Source organism: Somniosus microcephalus, chromosome 10 (assembly GCF_052327205.1).
Source record: "Somniosus microcephalus isolate GS21.2 chromosome 10, FLI_Smic_1.0, whole genome shotgun sequence".
Taxonomy (NCBI): Eukaryota; Metazoa; Chordata; class Chondrichthyes; order Squaliformes; family Somniosidae; genus Somniosus; species Somniosus microcephalus.
The window spans coordinates 83175011-83193471 of NC_140996.1; positions in this window are offsets into that span (position 1 = coordinate 83175011).

The window sequence follows — 18461 nt, forward strand, 5'->3', positions numbered from 1 at the left end:
CTGCCACAGAGGGCAGTGGAGGCCAGTTCATTAAATATATTCAAGAAAGAGTTGGATGTATTTCTTAAGGCTAAAGGGATCAAGGTATATGTGGAGAAGGCAGGGACAGGGTACTGAATTTGGATGATCAGCCATGATCTCATTGAATGGCGTAGCAGGCTCGAAGGGCCGAATGACCTACTCCTGCTCCTATCTTCTATGTTTCTATGTTTCTATGTTTAGGAGAGGTGGAATGTGAGGGCGAGGACCCTCAGCCTGCAGCATCAGGCTGTGTAGAGTTGCCTGCCCCTAGCACATGTTCAGGAGAGGCAAAGCCTGAGGATGAAAATCCCCAGCCAGTGGCAGTGGGAATTTCACAGACCGCACAGGAGGGGGCAGTGGCTCGTGTTAAAGACCCACCAGCCTGAAAACCCCCACCAGCCAAAGTCCCTAGAAGGTCCCCATGAACGCCACGGCCAAAGAAACCATGGTCACCGGCTCCCCAGTTTAAAAGGGCAGCCTCTCGAGTCAGGGATCGATCTGAGGGCAGAGGCCCCCAACCAGCAGCCGCGGGCTGCGAGGGACCGAAGGAACAGGACAGAACAGCCACACCGAAGGGAGTAGTGTGCTGCAGCCTGAAAAGGGATTAGGCTGGCCGCCCGGAGAAGGGCGGCCGATGTACGTAGTTTCTGTAATGTAATTTTAGTTATTGTTAAGTTTGGGTGTTAGTTTATGTTTATACGAGGTGATTGGTAGTTTAAGTGTTCTTGTTTTAAGAGTGTTTGTATTGAGTCGAGGTCGCAAGACTCGACTATGCTTTACCCAAGCCAAAGAATCTTCTCGGGACCTGGTTATATGCTGTTGTGTCTCTTTAAAGAAGGGATTCCGAAATGAAGGGGAGCATACTCCTACTCGCCCTGATAGGAGTGAGCACTGGGAAGTGAAGTGACGTGGAGGAAAATGAGTTATACCCAAGAGCAAATTTGGCTAGGACAAATAAAATCAGAGAGTTAAATGCGTGTCTCAAAGACTGGCGTGGGAGAAATGGGTTTTACTTCCTGGGACACTGGGACAGGAGGGAGCTGTTCCGTTGGGACGGGCTTCACTTGGCCAGTGCTGGGATTAGAGTCCTGGTGGATCATATAACTAGGGCTGTAGCGAGGGCTTTAAACTAACTAGTCGGGGGGAGGTTCCTAGAGAGCAAATAATAAAAATGACAACAGAGAAGGTCATAGACTTAGGTAGCAGTGGGGAAATTAAAAACCAGAGCATTTCAGGAAGGGGCAGAGGGTATGGAGTAAAAGGTAAAGTAATAAAAAGGGCAAAAGCAGGAACTAAGTGTCACAAAACATATTTGAAAGTTCTCTATCTGAATGAACGTAGCATTCGTAATAAAATAGATGAGTTAATGGCATAAATAACTACATATGGGTATGATCTTGTGGCCATTACAGAAACATGGCTGCAGGGTGACAATGCCTGGGAATTAAACATACCAGGTTATTTAACGATCAGGAAGGACAGGCAGGAAGGAAGGGGAGGTGGGGTGGCTATGTTAATAAGGGAAGAAATCACTGTAATACAGAGAAATGATATTGGGTCAAAAGATTAGGATAATGAAACAGTTTGGGTGGAGGTAAGGAATAATAAGGGGAAAAAAACACTAGTGGGCGTAGTCTATAGTCCTCCGAACAGTGGCAACTCTGTTGGAAGGAGTATCAATCAGGAAATAGTTGAGGCTTGTAATAAGGGAACATCTATAATTATGGGGGATTTTAACTATCATATTAATTGGACAAATCAAATTGGGCAGGGCTGCCTTGAGGATGAGTTCATTGAGTGTATTAAGGATGGGTTTCTTGAGCAGTATGTAACTGAACCGACCAGGGGGCAAGCAACCTTAGATCTGGTCCTGTGTAACGAGACAGGATTAATTAAAAATGTCCTAATAAAGGATCCCCTTGGAATGAGTGACCATAACATGGTTGAATTCCATATTCAATTAGAGGGTGAGAAGGTTGGATCTCAAACAAGCGTGCTAAGCTTGAATAAAGGAGACTATGAAGGTATGAGAGCAGAATTGAGTAGAGTGGATTGGGAAAATAGATTAAAGGGTAAGATGATACATGATCAGTGGTGTACATTTAAGGAGTTATTTTACAACTTCCAAAAAATATATATCCCACTGAGAAGAAAAGGGTGTAAAAGAAAAGACAGCCATCCGTGGCTAAGTAAAGAAATTAAGGATAGTATTCAACTAAAAACAAGGGCATATAAGGTAGCCAAATCTAGTGGGAGGATAGAGGCTTGGGAAAACTTTAAAAGACAGCAAAAAATAACAAAAAGTTTGATTAAGAAAGGGAAGATAGATTATGAAAGTAAATTAGCAAAAAATATAAAAACAGATAGTAAGAGTTTTTATAGTTATATAAAAAGAAAAAGGGTGGCTAAAGTAAATGTTGGTCCCTTAGAGGATGAGACCGGGAAATTAATGGTGGGAAATATGGAGATGGCAAAAACACTGAATGAATATTTTATATCAGTCTTTTCAGTAGAAGACACTAAGAATATCCCAACACTGGACAAACAGGGGGCTAAAGGGGGGGTGGAGCTAAACACGATCAAAATCGCGAAGGAAGTGGTACTCGGTAAAATAATGGGACTCAAGGCGGATAAATCACCTGGACCTGATGGCTTACATCCTAGGGTCTTGAGGGAAGTGGCGGTAGGCATTGTGGATGCATTGGTAATAATTTTCCAAAACTCCCTGGACTCGGCAAAGGTCCCGGCAGAGTGGAAAACTGCTAATGTAACACCCTTATTTAAAAAGGGCAGCAGACAGAAGGCTGGAAACTATAGACCGGTTAGCCTAACAACTGTGGTAAGTAAAATTTTGGAGTCCATCATTAAGGAGACAGTAACAGGACATTTGGATAATCATAATTTAATAGAACAAAGTCAGCATGGTTTTATGAAGGGGAAGTCATGTTTGACATATTTGCTGGAGTTCTTTGAGGAAGTATCATATCGGGTGGATAAAGGGGAACCAGTGGACGTAGTGTATTTAGACTTCCAAAAGGCATTTGACAAGGTGCCACACAAAAGATTATTGCTTAAGATAAAAAATCATGGGATTGGGTTAATATTCTGGCATGGATAGAGGATTGGCTATCTAACAGAAGGCAGAGAGTTGGGATAAATGGTTCATTCTCAGACTGGCAATCAGTAACTAGTGGTGTTCCGCAGGGGTCAATGCTGGGTCCCCAACTCTTTACAATCTATATTAACGATTTGGAGGAGGGGACCGAGTGTATCATATCAAAGTTTGCAGATGATACTAAGATGGGAGGGAAAGTAGTGAGTCAGGAGGACGTAAAAAACCTACAAGGGGACATAGACAGGCTAAGTAAGTGGGCAGAGATTTGGCAGATGGAATACAATACTGGAAAGTGTGAGGTTATGCACTTTGGCAGGAAAAATCATAGAGCAAGTTATTATCTTAATGGCAAGAAACTGGAAAGTACTGAAGTACAAAGGGATCTGGGGGTCCTGGTGCACGAAACTCAAAAGGTTAGTATGCAGGTGCAGCAAGTGATTAAGAAGGCCAATGGAATGTTGGCTTTCATTGCTAGGGGGATAGAATATAAAAATAGGGAGGTACTGCTTCAGTTGTACAAGATATTGGTGAGACCGCACCTGGAATACTGCATACAGTTTTGGTGTCCATACTTAAGAAAGGACATACTTGCTCTCGAGTCAGTACAAAGAAGGTTCACTCGGTTAATCCCGGGGATGAGGGGACGGACATATGAGGAGAGGTTGAGTAGATTGGGACTCTACTCATTGGCGTTCAGAAGAATGAGAGGCGATCTTATTGAAACATGTAAGATTGTGAAGGGGTTGGATCGGGTGGATGCGGGGAGGGTGTTCCCGATGATGGGTGAAACTAGAACTAGGGGGCATAGTCTTAGAATAAGGGGCTGCTCTTTCAAAACTGAGATGAGGAGGAACTACTTCACTCAGAGGGTGGTAGGTCCATGGAATATGCTGCCCCAAAAAGCTTTAGAAGCTACATCATTATATAAATTTAAAACAGAAATAGACAGTTTCCTAGAAGTAAAGGGAATTAAGGGTTACGGGGAGCGGGCAGGAATTTGGACATGAGTCTAGGTTCGGATCGGTCATGGCACTGTGGGCAGCGGAAAGGGCCCAGGGGCCATGTAGCCTGATCCTGCTCCTTTTTCGGGTGTCTAATTCTGTTAGATTCAGGAGATGGTTCTATGATAGTGGATTGACGGTTAGGATCAGATCAGCCATGATTTTATTGAATGGTGGAGCAGGCTCGAGGGGCCGATTGGCCTACTCCTGCTCCTATTTCTTATGTTCTTATGTTCTTTTGTTCTATTTATGGGTGCTCAGGAGAGAGAGCACCAGTTGTGACTGCTGGGAGCGGCGAACGAGGCATGGAGGAGCTCTCTATTTTTTCCCATGAGCGAAGATGGCCAGGGTGGCTGGGATCCAACTCCACCCGGTACTCCAGCCAGACCGGGTTCACCTACAGGGAGGCCTCCCTCCCCTGCCCCAGCGTACAGGTTGTGGCCTCACGGGTCAGGATTGCTGAGGGGAAACGCATGTGCCTGACCTGCAGAGGACAGATTCCCCTGGGAAGGTGGTGGTGGCTCAGGAAGCTAAGCACAGACATGGGGGACCATACAGCTGACTGGGTACGACTGGGAAACGACACCTACCGGACGGTCAATGGGACCAGAGGGGGGACTGAAGTGTGCTGGGATAAGTGGTGGGATTCGGAACAGGGAATTTATGTCTGCATGTGGGGGTCGCAAAAGGCCTGCCCCACGGGCATATCCATCATCTTCTCCGCATCATGGCAGGATAAGAGGAAGGGGGTGGAATGGGATTCCCACCTATACACTTGCATAGTGCCACACTTCCAAGCCCCAATTAAAGCAACTGAACTAGTGGCACGTGCCCAAAAGCCCCTGCCCATGCCCCAGGCAGCAAGGACACACAGTGATGGGTGCCCTGCCACCACCAAGGGACCAGGGAATGGGCTGGTACTAGTGCCGACGGAAAAGGTGCTAATCCAGGGGGTACACTACACGGTAGCTTCCATGATCCTGAACCTCACCGAGGTAAGCTTACCTGAGTGGTGCCCCAAAGAGACAGAAGAGCTAAACCAAACCCTGTTACAAGAAATGTTTAGGAAATTCTACTTGTTCGATTTTGCCAATGTAGACAAAACCGAACTCTACCCTACACGCCGTGAGTATTTTGGTAGTGCGGGGAGACAAAGAAGGGGAGCCTGGAATTATGTTTTCACAGCGTTTAACACAGGATCCTCTGTTATAAACAGCCTGGATGACATAGAATTGGAGACACAGATAAATGGTTTGAAAACGCAATTGCGAAAATCTTAATGGATGAAAATACAGTAGTAGGCTCAGAGTTACATGAGGACCAGGCTATGATGGTCCATTTAAAAGAGATCATTGCTGAGCTGGAGAAGCACGCAAAGACTGTAAATGCCCTCATACAAGAGGACAGGAATGCTTCAGATCAGGCTGCACAGAACGAGGTGTGCATACTGTACGGGGCATGGTTGCTGGGCGAGGGCCGCAGTAACGTGGAGGATTTAAAACAAGGTTTAGTCCCCTCCTGGATCAGCAACAAGCAACTCACAGCCCTCCACCCATTTGAGAATGCATTATGCCCGTGTCAACTCCGGCTAGCTTCTGAGGCCTACCCTGTCCCAGTAGATTCTGGGCGCTCCAATCACACTATCATGGGGATAGTAGTGAGGATGCCAGTCATGGTTGGGACAGCCCGAGCCGTGCCGGTATACAGGGTAGAGAACATTGGAGTCATTCAAGGGGGTGCACACATCCATTTCACAGTGGTCCCACCTTATGTCATAAAGTGGGAGCACGCTATGACAGGTACTGATCTCTCGGGGTGCTGGAGCCGGGGAGCACACATAATACTGTGTCCCCAGCACTTGAATGCCTATTCTAAACCACAGTGCAGGGTTAAAGCTGCTGGTGCAGACCTATAAACTGTACCATGGAGGTAATGTCACAGGACCATTTTCCCCCACAGGTAGCATATATAGGAGGTGGGACATATTGTATCACCACAAGTGTGCCCCACTACCAGCTTGGACAGCATAGCTAGTGTCCGGTAAGTGACAGCAGTTTCTGCTTTAAACCCGAGGCAGCAGTTCAAGTGGCCCAGGAACGGATTGTCCCCATTCCTGAACCCTCCACTGTTCACCTCACTATAACAGAAAATGTCACCAACTTGCAAAAATACTTAGCATATTTCGGCTACGAAATCCCCCCTCTTCCAGAACATCTTACCAAGTTACTAAAAGCAGTAGTCATCTCACAAATACATTTCTACACATTAGAGCAAAAGACAGTAGAGATAGGGGCCAAGATATTCGACATTGTAGTTCCACCCAGGTGGGACATTTTTGAAAATATACAGGTCCCTTCATGGGTTAGAATAGCTTCCCACATCCTCGTGGTTTGCCAGCTGGGAATAGTGTTGTACCTAGTGTGCACTCAGTGCAAGGGAATAGGCCAAATACTAGAATTCCGAAACCAAAGTGTAGGGGTTGCAAAATTTCCCCGAAGATTTGAAAATATTGGTCCACATCGTGGACGAAGAATTGGGTGCTGTGACTTGTCTACAATGTTTTAAAATGTGCCTAGAACCGCAAAAGACTGTTCTGAGATGGAAAGATCTTGGACAACACGGGAGTCGTGGAGCTCTGTGGAAAATATTCACACATCCGAAGACAGTACTTTATTAATAAAATCGTTCTCTGGAGTTTGGGCAATCACAAAAGGTTTTAAAATGGCCACAGAAAGCATGGCAAAAGGAGCAGCAAGGCAACTCGAGTTGTCTGTGTGAAAAAGTGGGCGGATACAGGGGCTGTGAGTCAGACCTGCCAATCAAAGGGAGGTTCCCTTCAGAAGAACTTGAAGTTGTTTATTTACATAAGAGATTAGCCCACTTGAGAAAACCGCAGGACTATCGATTTGTAACTGCTATGTTTACACAGCAATTCAAGGCATTCACAGACAATGATAGACTGAAATCATGGAATGGATTTCGATTTGCAACCGTTTTAAGAATTGAATGGGGTTAAATCACCTAGCATTCTGGACAATAGGGCTGTTGCATTCTCTTTTGTTTTAGCCCAGGTGAACTCCGGATGTGGGTGGGTGCATTTTGGCCCCACAGTGCAGACACTAACCCAGTCCAACCACTTTGAGTTAGCCAATCACAGCTTTTCTCTTGTGAATTGGAACTTTTTGGGCGCGAATTTCCCAGACAGGCAAACAGCAGAGGGGGGAGGGGGCTCACCAGGTATATATGATAGCTCCTGAGAAGCTATCGCTTTCTCTTTACTTCCTGGGACCACAGGTGAGCCTCTCTCTCTCTCTCTCTCACTTCGCTGGGCCACTTGTGAGCAGAGTTTCTGACTCCTCAGCAAAGCAACCTAGTAAGGAGTTGGGGGGATGGTAATTAAGGGGATATTGCTAAGATTGTTTAATTAACATTGTAGTCACTTACCCCTTGTTTTTACTGCCTGCATTCCCCCATTTAAGCAATTTTACTGTAATTACTGTGTTCGTGTGGTATAGTTTGATATTTGATTATAGTTTCTTTTAGTTAATAAAACTTGATTTTTCTCTCATCCAAACCACGTTTCCATTTTAATATCATTAATTATAAGTCCTGCAGTCAGAACTGGAAGGTGGGGTAGCGATTCGAAACCGCTGTTTTAAAATTGGTTTATTGGAAATTGGTCAGATTGCAGGCAAAGGCTGCAGACCAGGTGAATTACCTTAAACCAGTTTAAAGATGCCCCCCTACAAAATGGCAACCACGGCAGGACTGCAGGCCTTTTTTGATTTGCTGAGTGGTTTGGATCTGGTGAAAGCACCAGCTCTTGTTTCTCTCATTTTCAGTATGTGGGTAGCCCTGCGAATTTTAGGAGCAGCGTGTAGGCTGACCTGTCATGGTATAGGTGGCTGGATTAAAAAGGGTGAGATGAGGGAGCAGGAGGAGGTTAAGGAGGCCAAGAATCGGGAGTCACAGTTTGAGAAATGCCAGGCATTTATAGAGCGCCTGGTGCAGGAAGTCACTGAGACCAGGGAAAGTGAGATGAGACTGCGGGAAGAGAATGCCCGCCTCATCTCAGAAGTAAAAGAGCAGGAGGAAAGGTTTAGGGAAGTAAAGGCAGCCTATAAGCTGGCCTGTGCCCAAAGGTTTAGTGAAGCGGACCATGGCCCCTGTAGGGCAGAGATAGAAAGCCTTAACGTGGCTTTAAAGGTAGCAAGGGGAATGATTTGCGTGATCAGCCTGAAGGCAGGTCAGCTGGATGTTACTGGCAGCCCAAATCAAACCGCCCCAGAGGCAACACCCAGGGAAAGGCTGGCTAGGGAATTAGAGATCCCAAGACAGCAGCCCACAGCTCCAAGTTCTGAGGAGCTCTGGCAGCAAGGAGGGGTGGGCAATGTGGTGGTAGAATGCCAGCAGGTCCCGCTAGGCAGGCGGGGACCAGGACCAGTGTACCCCCTCAGACAACGAAGGTACGGTCAGCCTGTGAACAATAATGACCCAGGGGCTGTTCAGAATATCTATCTGGTCCCTTATGATACCCACAGCTCAGGGGTATGGTGAAACATATTCACATGCTCTCTGAAAAGGGAGACCCCTCACTGCACTCCCAACAAGTAGACCAGGCAGCCGGTGTTAACGGCTGTGATGATGAAGAGAAATCCAGAATGTTGCTTTTCCCTGTGGATAGTAAGCTCTATCAGACCCTTTCGGATGAAGCCAAGAGAGGAGAGAAGGGTTTTGAGGACCCGAAGGAGGAAATAATGGAAGCCATGGGTGCGAACAACGGCAATCCGTTCGATCGCGTAGGGAGAACCCTGCAGCAGGAAGGGGAGACTCCACAGGCATTTGCAGACAGGCTGTGGCCAGTCTACAACCATGTGTGTACAGGGGGACATGATAGGGCACAGCTGAACCAGCAGCAGCAGACCCAATGGCTTCGTTGCCTGGTGTACAATTGCCTGCCCCAGATAAGAGCAAAGGCCGATGCTTGGTTTGACCCCCGAGACCCCCTAGTAACCGAAGAGACTGTAATCCGGCAGCTCACGGTGACATTTAGGAATGGGAGGAGTAGAGAGAGCCCCCAGCAAAAGAGTAAAGTCCACGAGGTTAAACCTGGGGCTCAGTATAAGAAAGAGTGGCAGCAGGAGGGGAACAGTCCCTCCCAGGCTAGGTTAAATTGCTATGGGTGTGGGAAAGACGGTCACTGGAGAAAAGACTGTAAGAATCCCTGGAAGGATAGCAAGGGAAAGAGTCCCCCAGCCCCAGCCCAAAGGGTAGAGACAGGAATCTCCCCCGCCTCAGTCGAGTCGCTATTGGAGGTAATGCGGTCTCTCCTGACCAACCAGGGAAAGGTAGCAGCCATCAGTGGTGCTGCAACCCCCTCGCCCACCTCTGCCTCCCCACAATGACTGGCCGATATGCTGGTCAAAGAGGGTGCACGTGCAGGCACTTTCTGGGACCCATATGGGTCCGGGCCAATGGCAGTGATTGCAGGCAGGGATGGGGCACAGAGAAATTCAGAAAAATTGTATAAGTCAAGTTCAAGTTCACAGAATGTAAAAACAGGCACTGTGGCTTGTTCCCAGGGAAAAGTTGTCTAGCCCACAAATTGGGACACTTCCCTACCCCAGTGGGACCCTAATTCAAACCAAAGTTTAAATTTGGAAAGGTTATGTGGCTTAGAAATGGAGAAACAGCAGCCTGGGATCAGAACTCAGCAGGCTGCTGCCCATCCATTCACAGATCGCTTGGAGACTGCCCGTGCATGCGCAGTCGCTGGGCTGGAGACGGGAATCCCCCAGTCTTCTGAACAGAAGGATCGCGCAGGCGCAGTCATGCGCCTGAGGGGAGAGTTTTGCCAGGATCAGGTTCGCGCAAGCGCGGTTCCACAGCCCATACCCTCAGCGAATTTTCTTAATTTTTCCCGCACAGGCACAGTCGAGCGCCTGACGGAAAAGGTTCCCCAACACCAGGTTCGCGCAGGCGCAGTCGCGAACGTGGAACTCCGAGAGGACCTTACTCAGTTTTCCCATGCAGGCGCGGTCGTGCGCCTGAGGGGAGAGTTTTGCCAACACCGGGTTCACGCAGGCACAGTCGCGAACCCAGAACCCTCAGCGGCTCTTGCCCACAGTAAGGCTGAGCGTGCAGGCGCAGTCGGCCATTTAAAGATCCCTGCTGCTTAGTTTTTACGCGCAGACGCAGAAGCCTGCTTGGAAGACCCAGCGGTTCTTCCAACCTTTTTTAAAGAGACTGAACGCGCAGGCGTCATTGCCTGCGCTAGTGCAGCAGTTCCCCAGTCCGAAAAGATTGTTCGCGCAGGCACGGTTGCCTGCGGGGCCACAGCGGCTCTTGCTCAATTTTTTCAAGCAGGCGCACCTGCTTGTTTGAAGACATAGGCTTCACAGCCTCTGCCGCGGGACTCTGAAGAGGAAGTTCACGCAAGCGCAGTTGCCGGCGGGACCAGCGCGGCTCTTTTCCAGGAGGTTTGCGCAGGCGCACTCGCCTGCTTGACTACAGAGGCTTCACAGCCTCTGCCGAGGGACTCCGAAAAGATTGTTCGCGCAGGCACAGTTGCCTGCGGGGCCACAGCGGCTCTTGCTCAATTTTTTCAAGCAGGCGCACCTGCTTGTTTGAAGACATAGGCTTCACAGCCTCTGCCGCGGGACTCAGGGGAGAAGGTTTGCGCAGGCACACTCGCTTGTTTAAAGGGACCAGCTTCCCAGCCTGCCTCTAGAATGGCTCCCCCCATGATGTGGGACCCTGGGGGGGCAGGGATAGCAATTCCTCTTGCAGGGGCGCTGGTAACGGGTTTTGGACCAGGGGGAGAAGGCTCCCAGCCAGCTAGGGCTGTGACCCAAGCTCAGGGTCTGCAGGCCAAAGTTTCCCCCACTGAGATGCCCCTCAGAAGGTCTCAGCGGGCCCGCAAGCCCAAGAAAACGTGATCACCAGGGTACCTGCCACACAGAGCAATCTCCCAAACTGGGGAGAAGCCAAAGGGCAGAGGTCCCCAATCAACAGCCATAAGGTGCGAGGGACCAGAGACAGGAGGCAGTCCAGCTTCACTGCAGCCAGCAGCAATCTGCGACAGTGCCAGAGATTAGCCTGGCCATCCAGAGACGGGCGGCATTTGTGTTATAGCTATGTGTGAATATAGCATGCTTGAAAGATGTATTTTAAGTTTAGAATGTTTTCAAATGTTTTGAGTTTAAGTGTAAGTTTAAGTTTACATGTGTGCTGAATGTTTGTATTTTGGTCCGAGGTCAAGGGACCCGACCATGTCTCCACCTAAGGCAGCAGGTCAGTGAGACCTGGCTGCATGTCTTTTAAGTTTTTGCAGGAGATTGGACCATGAAGCAGTCATGTTCGCCCAGCCTGAGCTGGGAATCGAATGAAGATATGGAGACAGAATGTTGGGGATCACCTCGCCACTGGACGAATCCAGGAGACCCCGCAGCGATCTTCGGGAAAAACCGGACAGGATCCGGAGGAACTTGCCTACTCCTCCTATGGGGAGGAGATGGCCCCAGTTGGGTGGGGCACGGCACCCAACCCAGCACTATCCTGACCGAAGTTCACTTGCGGGAGACCTCGCTGTTGAGGAGTCATGATGGGGAAGCACGGGCGCCTTGTCAGATAGGGATGCGTTCCCCGGGGGTGGGTGGTGATGGCCCAGGAAAGATTGTATAGAGGAGGGGGAGACCCAAGAGTCATGTGGGTGCGGTCGGGGGAGGGAGGAACTCTCCCTGGGGCCCACGGGCAAAGAGGGTAAGTGTGGCTGGGAAGGATGAGTGGGTGGCCGGATCTGGGATCCAAGTTTGTGTGGGGCCAGGGAGAGCCGCCACACAGGCACCCATCATTTTCTGCAGCCAGTCGAGGGAAGACGGGAGGGGGAGGGACTGGGAGTCATGATCTTATGCTCCCCGGTCTCGGTCTGTGCTAAGGTATATTTGAAATAGGAGGGGTACCCCACCTCCACACAGGGATAAGGGAATGGCTCGGGGCTGGCAGAGCAGGCTGGGCAGTAAATCCATTCTGCCTGTTTTAAAGTTTAAGACGATCAAAGGGGGGTGGAAGGTACTGTTACTGCCCGGGTGGGAGGAGCAATACCCATTCGAATTTCATGACCCATCATCGGCATGTGATGGTCAGGGTTTTATTTAAGTATGTTGTTTCAAATGTTTAATGTTTTTTTGTATTTTGTGTTACAGCCCCAAGTTGAGCAGAGGCGTGGGACCCTCTCCGTGCTTGGGATCATTTTGATTACATTTTGTAATAAGTTATAATGTAAAAGGTGTTTGTAAATTTGGTTTACATTGTATAATTTTACAAGTGTGTCGGGGTATGAGACCCCTTATTGTAAACTGATGTATCTGTAGGATGCCTACCATACCACGGTTTTTCTCGAATTTCTGGGGAAAGGACGGTTCGGGGGATCAGCGGCAGATAGTTATTAGGTAAATACAGGGGATGGTTGCTTGTGAGGGGGTCTGGAAATTTTTCTCACTCCTTCGAGTTGATACGACAAGCAAGTTGGGAGTATCAAAAGGGGGGAATGTGATGGTTCCAAATTTTCCACTATTGCCCTGAAGATTTGAAAATATTGGTCCACATCGTGGGTGAAGAATTGGGTGATGTGACTTGTCTACAATGTTTTAAAATGTGCCTAGAACCGCAATAGACTGTTCTGAGATGGAAAGAATGTGGACAACACGGGAGTTGTGGAGCTCTGTGGAAAATATTCACACATCCGAAGACGGTACTTTATTAATAAAATCGTTCTCTGGAGTTTGGGCAGTCACAAAAGGCTTTAAAATGGCCACAGAAAGCATGGCAAAAGGAGCAGCAAGTCAGCTCGAGTTGTCTGTGTGAAAAAGTGGGCGAATACAGAGGCTGTGATTCAGACCTGCCAATCAAAGGGAGGTTCCCTTCAGAAGCACTTGAAGTTGTTTATTTACATAAGAGATTAGCCCACTTGAGAAAACCGCAGGACTATCGATTTGTAACTGCTATGTTTACCCAGCAATTCAAGGCATTCACAGACAATGATAGACTGAAATCATGGAATGGATTTCGATTTGCAACCGTTTTAAGAATTGAATGGGGTTAAATCACCTAGCATTCTGGACAATAGGGCTGTTGCATTCTCTTTTGTTTTAGCCCAGGTGAACTCCGGATGTGGGCGGGTGCATTTTGGCCCCACAGCGCAGACACTAACCCAGTCTAACCACTTTGAGTTAGCCAATCACAGCTTTTCTCTTGTGAATTGGAACTTTTTGGGTGCGAATTTCCCAGACAGGCAAACAGCAGAGGGGGGAGGGGGCTCACAAGGTATATATGATAGCTCCTGAGAGGCTATCGCTCTCTCTTTACTTCCTGGGACCACAGGTGAGCCTCTCTCTCTCTCTCTCTCTCTCTGACTTCGCTGCACCACATGTGAGCAGAGTTTCTGACTCCTCAGCAAAGCAACCTAGTAAGGAGTTAAGGGATGGTAATTAAGGGGATATTGCTAAGATTGTTTAATTAACATTGTAGTCACTTACCCCTCATTTTTACCGTCTGCATTCCCCCATTTAAGCAATTTTACTGTAATTACTGTGTTCGTGTGGTATAGTTTGATATTTGATTATAGTTTCTTTTAGTTAATAAAACTTGATTTTTCTCTCATCCAATCCATGTGTCCATTTTAATATCTTTAATTATAAGTCCTGCAGTCAGAACTGGAAGGTGGGGTAGCGATTCGAAACCGCTGTTTTAAAATTGGTTTATTGGAAATTGGTCAGATTGCAGGCAAAGGCTGTAGACCAGGTGAATTTCCTTAAACCAGTTTAAAGATGCCCCCTACAAAGGACTTGGAAGGAGCATTGTGTTAAGGTGGAAGGAGATACACCTGTTTGAATCTTTTATTTTGTACATCTGAATAAAGATTCTTGGTTTTTGTTCTTTTGTCATTTTTAATAAAGACTTTCACGTGTTATTTTTAATAAAGATTTATGTGTACCAAGTGGTGCAGGAGTGTTGGACCCCCTCCATGCTTGGATGTGTGTAAACAACTGTACTCTGCCTATGTATGCTTATGTACACTACATTTTCGAAGAATGGGAAATGCATGTGTCATGGGATTTTAGATAGGTAATTACAGGGAAGGTTGGCTGTGGAGGCTCAGAATTTTGCTCACCTTCGTAAGTATGATACTTAAAGCGAGTTTTAGTATCAACAGGGGGGAATGTAGGATTCTCAAAATTCCCACATTCCCCAAAGTTGTCAATAAGTTTACCCTAACGAAAATGGCTTCTGGACCTCGTGGCAGAATCCTTCAAGATTGGAAAGCAGGGCCCTGCAAAAACGGCAGGTCAGATGACATGCCTGGGTCTGTGAGACACTTGTTATTTCTGAAGCCGGACAAATAGATAATGCAGAATACGCATTCTTCATTTTGAAACAGATCAACTCAGGAAAGACTTAATCTTGAACCCATCAAACCGTTGCATACCGCAGGATGTGGAGTCCGACAAAGGAAGTCACTTTACTGGAGAGGTCATGCAGAATGCCCTTATGGTACTCGGCATTGAGGGGAAATGGCATGTTGCACACAAACCACAGTCCTCAGGGATTGTGGAGAAGAAGAACAGGACCTTGAAAGAACATTTGAGGAAAGAGACGGTCCATTTAAAGGAGATCATTGCTGAGCTGGAAAGACACACCAAAACTGTAAATGCCCTCATAAGAGAGGACAGGAATGCTTCCGGTCATGCTGCACAGAACGAGGTGTGCGTACTGTACGGGACATGATTGCTATGTGAGGGCCGCAATAACCTGGAGGATTTAAAACAGGGTTTAGTCCCCTCCTGGATCAGCAACAAGCACCTTGCAGCCCTCCATCCATTTGAGAATGCATTAACCCCGTGTCAATTCTGGCTAGCTTCTGAGGCCTACCCTGTCCCAGTAGATTGTGGGCGCTCTAACTACACTATCATGGGGATAGTAGTGAGGATGCTGGTCATGGGTGGGGCAGCCCGACCTGTACCGGTATACAGGGTAGAGAACATTCGATTCATTCAAGAGGGTGCACACATCTGTTTCACAGCGGTCCCACCTTATGTCATAAAGTGGGAGCACGCTATGACAGGTACTGAACTCTCGGGGTGCCGGAGCCGGGGAGCACACATAATACTGTGTCCCCAGCACTTGACCGCCTATTCAAAACCACAGTGCAGGTTTAAAGCTGCAGACGCAAAACCTATAAACTGTACCATGGAGGTAATGGCACAAGACCATGTTCCCCCACAGGTAGCATATATAGGAGGTGGGACATATTGTATCACCACAGGTGCACCCCACTACCAGCATGGACAGCATAGCTGGTGTCCGGTAAGTGACAGCAGTTTCTGCTTTAAACCCGAGGCAGAATTTCAAGTGGCCCAGGACCGAATTGTCCCCATTCCTGAACCCTCCACTGTTCACCTCACTGTAAAAGAGAATTTTACCAACCTGCAAAAATACGTAGCACATTTCGGCTATGAAATCCCCCCTCTTCCAGATCATCTTACCAAGATACTAAAAGCAGTAATCATCTCACAAAAACATTTCTACACGTTAGAGCAGAAGACAGTAGAAATAGGGGCCAAGATATTGGACATTGTAGTTCCACCCTGGTGGGAGATTTTTGAAAATATAGAGGTCCTTTCATGGGTTAGAATGGCTTCCCACATCCTCGTGGTTTGCCAGCTGGGAATAGTATTGTACCTAGTGTGCACTCAGTGCAAGGGAAAAGGCCAAACACTAGAATTCCAAAACCAAAGGACTTGGAAGGAGCATTATGTTAAGCTGGAAGGAGATACACCTGTTTGGATTTTTTATTTTGTATTTCTGAATAAAGATTCTCATTTTTTGCATTTTTGTTATTTCTAATAAAGATTTTGACATGTTATTTTTTAATAAAGACATGTGTGTACCAAGTGGTTCAGGGGTGTTGGACTCCCCCCATGTTTGGATATATGTAACTTGTATTTTTGCCTATATATGCTTATGTACACTACATTTTCGAAGAAGGGGAAATGCATGTGTCATGGGATTTTAGATAGGTAATTACAGGGAAGATTGGCTGTGGAGGGTCAGAATTTTGCCCACCTTCGTAAGTATGATACTTAAAGCGAGTTTTAATATCAACAGGGGGTAATGTAGGGTAGGGTTCTCAAAATTCCCACATTCCCCAAAGTTAGTAATAAAGGGACCCTGAAGGACAAAGTTATTAATATTGGTACCCTAAAGAAAATGGCTTCTGGACCTCGTGGCAGAAGCCTGCAAGATTGGAAAGCAGGACCCTGCAAAAATGGCAGGTCAGCTGACATGCCTAGGTCTGTGAGAGACTTGTTATTTCTGAAGCCAGACAAATAGATAATGCAGAATATGCATTCATCATTTTTGAAACAGATGAACTCAGGAAAGACTTAATTTGGAACCAATCAAACCTTTGCATAAATAATCGGTTACAATTCGAAGAAGCTATCAAGCCAGGAAGACGCCAATTAAACCTTATGCATAACAAACACCGAGACATTAAAAATCATTTAGCAACGGGGCAACCACCCAAAAAGCAGTTAAGGTGAACCACTATAATCACCTTAGACGAGCCCGACAAAATTAGACAAAGAACTAACTCTGATTTGGCGCGCAGATAACGGACTCCAAAAGAGTATAATTGTAGGCCCACCGGTAACCGACACACGTGTGTGCAGCAAGCGGGCAGGCGAGGCGAGACGAACGGCAATGCCGACAAGCAGAGAAGGGCAGTGTGGAGAAGCATTGGGGGACGAGCAGGCACACGCCGTGGTCCAGCAAGGCTCGAAACTCAACGAAGCCGGACAGCCATGAGCATCGCAGTAACAAAGGGCTGGGTAGACCATACCTTCAGATCATTACCACTGCACAGGTAGTGATCTAGGCCACCGCGACTGAGCTAACACCGAAGATCGCCAACCGAACCCGAACCGCAACAAAACTTTGACAACCAGACCACCACCAGAAGAACAAAACCTGAAGTTTTCCACTCTACTAGGTAAAGTACCCAACAAAGACTTTACTCCCTAGCTCTAATGGAGAAAAGAGGGTACTTTACTCAGACGACTCCACCACCGCACCCTGAGACCACGTGACGATGGCAGGCCACAAAGGACACAAAGAGCGAACCCCAAAACCGCAACCGGCTTAATCGACAGGATTCGACCTGTCCAGAAACCGTCATGGGTGAGCATAATCGCTGGCCCCTCACAGCACAATTTAGTTAGATATTGGGGGTGGGACAAGGGTAGGGGGATTATTAATGTGATTTTTCCCTCGATGTGCCATGTGTTCCCCATTCCTAATTAAGTATACTCTTGTATGCCTGTAACTATTCCGGTAATTTCCAGTGTTGTAATTTTATTGTGCCTTTCTAATAAAATAAAGTTTTCTTGTACCAAACCAGTTGTCTACTCCAATCCTGTATCGCCGCTTGTACCTAAGTCCGTGTCTAGAACCCAGGGGTGTGGGAGCGATTTGAACTGCTCACATCAGTCAGGGGCATAGCTGACTGCACACACACTGCCCCCTACAAAACCCAAGATCCCGTCCTCAAGGCAGTCCTCAGTGCAAGGAATGAGGGCAAAAGGTTATAGGGCCCTTATGGCACAGCAGCCCTCTCTGTGAAAGAAGGCATGCTGTTTAGGGGAGAACAATGGATAGTACCACAGCAGCACCGGAGGGAATTCCTTCAACTGGCCCATGAGGTTGCAGGAGCGGGGCATCCCGGGCCTGAGACCACCTGGCAGTGGGTGGAACAGGCGGGATGGCGGCCAGGACGCAGGGAAGATGTCCCCGAGTTCTGTGCGAGCTGTCTGGTGTGCGCTGCTAATAACCCCGACCCCCACAAAAGGAAGGTACCTATGGGACATATCAGGAGGGTAGAGGGACCATGGCAGTCGATCCAGGTCGACTACATTGGGCCCCTTCCCACCGCACAGGTAGGCTATAAATACTGCCTAGTCCTGGTAGATGTGTTCACCAAGTGGGTAGAAGCCTTCCCCTGCCAAACAGCCACAACTCTGGGTACAGCCAGGATCCTGGTCAGGGAGGTGTTTTTGCGATGGGGGCTAGCGGAATATGTGGAGTCCGACCAAGGGAGTCACTTTACCGGACAGGTCATGCAGAATGCCCTTATAGAACTCGGCATTGAGGGGAAATGGCACATTGCACACAACCCACAGCCCTCAGGGGTTGTGGAGAGGATGAACAGGACCTTGAAAGAACATTTGAGGAAAGAGACGGTGGACTCACCTAGAAAATGGACAGAC